This window comes from Macrotis lagotis, chromosome X (assembly GCF_037893015.1).
Source record: "Macrotis lagotis isolate mMagLag1 chromosome X, bilby.v1.9.chrom.fasta, whole genome shotgun sequence".
Classification (NCBI taxonomy): Eukaryota; Metazoa; Chordata; class Mammalia; order Peramelemorphia; family Peramelidae; genus Macrotis; species Macrotis lagotis.
The window spans coordinates 200,144,338-200,150,135 of record NC_133666.1 but is presented as its reverse complement, the minus strand read 5'-3'; the positions used below and the strand labels follow the sequence as shown (position 1 = coordinate 200,150,135).

General features: G+C 31.9%; 1 non-coding gene across 1 annotated transcript; it reads right to left on the bottom strand.

Moving 5' to 3' along the window:
* Window positions 1–381: 381 nt before the first annotated feature.
* Window positions 382–485, bottom strand: LOC141503603 (U6 spliceosomal RNA). Its single transcript, XR_012472949.1, has one exon. It is a non-coding gene; the product is annotated as a U6 spliceosomal RNA (small nuclear RNA).
* Window positions 486–5,798: the final 5,313 nt, after the last annotated feature.

Sequence of the window (5,798 nt, the reverse complement as noted above, 5' to 3'; positions counted from 1 at the left end):
GGTCAAGAAATACTGCTCAAATATCATTTTGAATAAGACACTTTGCTAAGTACTATTACTCAGTTCTATGTTCCAATTTTTCTGATTTTTTCCTTCTGCCTCATACCATATGTAATTGGTTCCAAATTTTTTTAATCTCCCTTGAAAGTCCCAACATAAATCTGACAAATTGTTCTTATAGATTATTTAAACAATAAATTTTCATGTTCTGGATACCATGCTCTAAATGAAGGATAACTAGAGATGTTGATGCATCATTTTATTAATAAATAGATATCTTAGTGGTGATGAAGAACTTCTTTTTTGTTTCCATGTTGTACATTGATCCAAATTGAATGTGATGAGAGAGAAATCATATCCTTAAGGAAGAAACAAAGAGTAAAAAATTTAGAATGCTTCACAAATTTGCGTGTCATTCTTGTGCAGGGGCCATGCTAATCTTCTCTGTATTCCAATTTTAGTATATGTGCTGGTGAAGCGAGCACATAACTTTTTGAAAAGAAACAAAAACTTCCAAGAAAATATGGTCAGATACTATAACTAATTCTAGGAAATCTACTCTCAAATAGAAAAAAGAGGGGAAAATGGATATTTCTTAGTTTTTAAAAATAATTATTCAGGTAAGATGAAGGAAAATTAATAATTAGAGTAAATCAAAAAAGGGGAGAAGAAAAGATGATTGATTATTCAAATCTGAGGTGGTTTTCTGGAGGGAAAAGTTCTATCTCATCCAAGTGTGTGCTATACATGTAGAGAAACAAATCCTGGATATCTAAGACAATGCTGAGAATGATCCTCTTTACCTGAAAAGGGTATAGTCACAATAAAGAAAGACTGTTAGTGGAGCAAATGTAGACTTTTAGTTGACAGATTGGTGATCTCCCTCTGATCAGAGATATCAAGGAAGTTGAGTCCCAAAGTTTTTTTTTTGGCAAGGCAGTTGGGTTAAGTGACTTGCAACTAGGTGGTTATTAATTATCTGAGTTCAGATTTGAACTCAGGTCCTCCTGACTCCATGGTCAGTGCTCACTACTGCACCACCTAGCTATCCCTGCCTCATAAATCTTTTCATTCTTAGTGACTGAAAACCTGAGGGGATTAAGTATCTGTAGTGAAATTGTTCTTTTCCTCATTTTTTTGAGCTCAACTTCTATTTTATTTAGAAGAACTTAAGTGTTCTTATTTATATAATACTAATATTTTTAAATTTCCTTGTTTCTATTTCTTATTTAATATTTATAGTGGTTCACCAACATTTCAGAATTTAGTAGGGAGAAGGTAAATTGGTGAGAGTAAGCTAAATATTGCTTTTTTCTTTAGGAACAATTAGGTAGGTGGATAGAGTAAAATAAAGGCAGAGACTACACTGAACTCTCACAATTTCCCTCCCAAATAACATTAAAATAAAACTTCAAAATGAATTCTGGAGTGACAGAATCAACAAAAGGTTGATGTGAAATAATTTTCTAGTCCAAGATAATTTAGGAGGTCAGCAGGAAAGATTTTCCTCATTGTGGAGAGAGTGGAGCAAAGTCCAAACCTGGCTATGCCTGACAAATCAGAAGCAAGCTTTGGGGCAGCTGTATCAACCACTCTTGATTCCAAAGCTCTCAACTCACAGATTGTGAAGAGCCTGACAACTGCTCAGAAGATTAGAGGTGACTCTTTGCTGACACTGAATCTGTTTCATTGCTCATTCAATGTCACAAGGTAGCAGCTTCAAAGTGAGGAGGACCACTTGCAAAAGCAGGGGGAGCATGTAGTTCTATAATGGAAAAGAGAGCTTGTGTCTACTCAAAGACAAAAGAAATGATAAGGAGAAAAATAACATCTCATTGTGGATCATATACCCTAGAAGAAATGAATACTTGCAGATCTCATAAACTAAATTTGAAAAACAGTGGTATGAAAAACTTAAGGAAAGTGCTCCCTTTTCCTTGGGAGTAAAGACCAACTTTAACATAGAGTTAAAAGACAATAAACTGGAAAATAGAGAAAACAACAGCCACAAAAGAATCTGAACAAAGATAATTACTATAGTGGCAAGGAAGATCAAAACAGAAATTCAGAAGACAACAAAATTGAAGATGCATACAGAGTCTCAAAGGAAAACATTTAGTCTCAGACCTTGGGAAAATGTAAAACAAAAAAAAAAACAAATATGAGATGGAAAGGAAAAATTGGGATAAGAATGATAGAAGAATACCACAGGGGAAAAAAGTAAGTAGCTTGGTAAAGGAGACACAGTCATAGTGATCATAACTGTGAATATCAGCATAACTGTGAATATGAACACAGAAATATACAAAACATAAGAAGATAGATGAGTGGAATAAAGACCAGAAACTTACAATTTGTTGTTTACAAAACGCATCTTTGAGTTAAAGAGACATATAAAATAAATATATGCAACTGAAAGAAAATCTTTTATGCTTCAACTGAGGTTTAAAAATAGCAGTTGTAGCAATCATATTCTCAAAACAAAACCAAAAATATATCTAATAAAAAGGGATAGGCATGAAAAATAGATTTTGGTAAAGGTAATATATGCAATGAACTAATATAAAGGCTAAATGTATATATAATATATATATATATATATTCTAAATGGCACAGTATTCAAATTTTTTAAAGACAAAATTAAACGAGATATAGGGGAAATAATAAAACTATATTAATGTAAGACTTCAAATAATTTTTTTTCAGAACTAGATAACTCTAATAAAAAACTAAAATACAAAAGTTTAGGAGATGAAAAGAATTTTAGAAAATTTATATATAAACCTTTACAGAAATTAAAGCAGAATAGAAAGGAATACACTTTATTCTCAATGATACCTGACAGTCAGAGAAAAATTGACTATATATAGAATATAAAAATTTTACAAATGCAGAGAAGCAGAAATATTGAACATAATCACTTCAGATAGTAATGCAATAAAATTACATTTAATAAGGGGTCAAAGATACAGAGATTAAAAATTAATTGAAAACTAAATTATCTAATCCTAAAGAATAAGTAGTACAAAAAATAAATTGTGGAAACAATCAATCATTTTATTAAAAGAATGGCAGCAATGAGACTATAACCAAAACGGTACAAAGCAGTACAAAGCAAATTTACATCTTTAAACAATTATAATCATAAAACAGAGGAAGAACTGAGTAATGATTTAGGTATGCAACTAAAAAAAACCTAGAAAAAGAACAAGGTAAAAATCCTCAATTAAACACCAAATTGGAAATTCTGAAAATAAAAAAGAAATATTAGTAAAATCAAAAGAAAAAATCCATCAAATTAATGAATAAACAAAGAGTTTGTTTCATTAAAAAAAAAAGCCCAGATGACTTCTGGCCAAGATGATGGAGAGAAGACAGGCTTTGTGTGAAGTGTTCCCCCACAAAAATAATATAGAAAAACCTCTTAACAGAAACTCAATTGACAAAACCCAGAAAAACTAGGAGAAGAACACCTACCAAGAAGGTCTGTCTCTGGGGACTGTGGGTGAAGGGGAGCAGTGGAGACCAGAGGGTCATCCCAGGAATAGCAGGGGTGTTGAAGCCAGAGCATACAAAAAAGAAGGAAGAAAGGGGCAGCTAGGTGGCACAATGGATAAAGCCCCGGCCCTGGAGTCAGGAGTACCTGGGTTCAAATCTGATCTCAGACACTTAATAATTACCTAGCTGTGTGGCCTTGGGCGACCCACATAACCCCATTTGTCTTGCAAAAAAAAAAAAAAAAACCTGAACAAAATAGAAGTAAGATAGCATGGAGGGCAATAAAGATACAGTAATTATAACTTTGAATATAAATGGAATGAACTCTCCCTTAAAACATAAGTGGATAGCAGAGTTATTCAAAAACCAGAATCCTACATTATGATGCTTACAAGAAACTGATTTGAACCAGAGATACATATAGAGTAAAAGTAAAAGTTTGGAGCAAAGCAGGGGTTGCATTCCTTATGTCAAATAAAGCAGTTGCAAAAATAGATAGCTTTAAAAGAGATAAGGAAGGAAACTATATCCTCCTAAAAGTAACCATAAAGTAATTTAAATACTAAATATTTATGCACCCAATGAGACAGCATCTAAATGAAGTTGAAAGAGCTATAGAAAGACATAGATAGCAAAACTCTACTAGTGGGAGGCCTCAACCTCCCATTATCAGTTTTAGACAAAGCAATCATAAAATAAACAAGAAGGAAGTTAAAGAAGTAAATAGACTGTTAGAAAACTTAGATATGAGAGAATTATGGAAGAAATTGAATGGGGACTGAAAGGAATATACTTTTTTTTCTGCAGTCTTTGGCACTTAAACAAAAATTGATCATATACTAAGGCATAAAAGAAACCTAATAATCAATTGTGGAAAGGCAGAAATAGTGGATACATCTTTCTCAGATCATAATGTCATAAAAATCACATGCAATATTGTACCAGGGAGATATAGACCCACAACTAATAGGAAACTAAATAACCTCATTTTCAAGAATGAGTGGATCAAACAGCAAATTATGGAAAGAATTCATTATTTCACCCTAGGTAATGACAATAATGAAACAACATACCAAAACTTATGGGATGCACTCAAAGCAGCTGTCAGGAGTTATATTATATCTTTGAATCCTCATATGAATAAATTAGGAAAGAAGAAATCAATGAAGCAAAATGTAACTAAAAAACTTAGAGAAAGAACAGATTAAAAGCCCCCAATTAAATGCCAAATTAGAAGTTCTTTAAAGGAGAAATTAATAAAAGCAAAAGCAAAAAAGCTATTGAACTAATAAATAAAACCAAGAGCTGGGTTTATGATAAAAACAATAAAATTGATAAGCCTCTGGTCAATTTGATGAAAAAAGAAAGAAGAAAACCAGATTGTTGTATCATAAATGAAAAAGATGAACTCACCACCAATATGGAGGAAATTAATGTAATAATTCAGAATTATTTTACCCAACTCAATACCAATAAATTTGACAATCTAAGTTAAATGAATGAATATTTACAAAAATACAAATTGTCCAGACTAAATGAAGAAGAAATTAATTACCTAAATAACCCTATCTCAGAAAAAGAATTTCAACAAGCCATTATACACTCCTTAAGAAAAATAATCTCCAGTGCCTGATGGATTCACAAGTAAATTCTACCAAACATTTAAGGAACAATTAGTTCCAATACTATATAAACTCTCTGGAAAAATAGGTGAAGATGAAACTCTGCCCAACTCTTTCTATGACACCAATATGGTGCTGATATCTAAACCAGGAAGAAAAAAGAGAAAGAAAATTATAGACCTATCTCCCTGATGAATATAGATACAAAAATCTTAAATAAAACCTTAGCAAAATGATTACAAGTTTTCACTAGTATAATATATTATGATCAAGGAGGATTTATCCCAGAAATGCAGGGTTGGTTCAGTATTAGTAAACTGTTAGTATAATTAATTATATCAATAACAAACATATTAGAAATCATATGATTATATCAATAGATGCTGAAAAAGCTTTTGACAAAATATAGTACACATTCCTACTAAAAACACCAGAAAGTGTAGGAATAAATGAACTGTTCCTTAGAATAATAAGAAATGTCTATCTGAAACAATCAACAAGCATTATGTGCAACAGGGATAGGTTAGAGGCATTCCCAGTAAGATCAGGGGTGAAGCAAGGATGGCCATTTTCACCACTACTATTCAATATCATACTAGAAATATTAGCCACAGCAATAAGAAAAGAAAAAGAATTTGAAGGAATTAGACAAAACTCTCACTGTTTGTGGATGACATG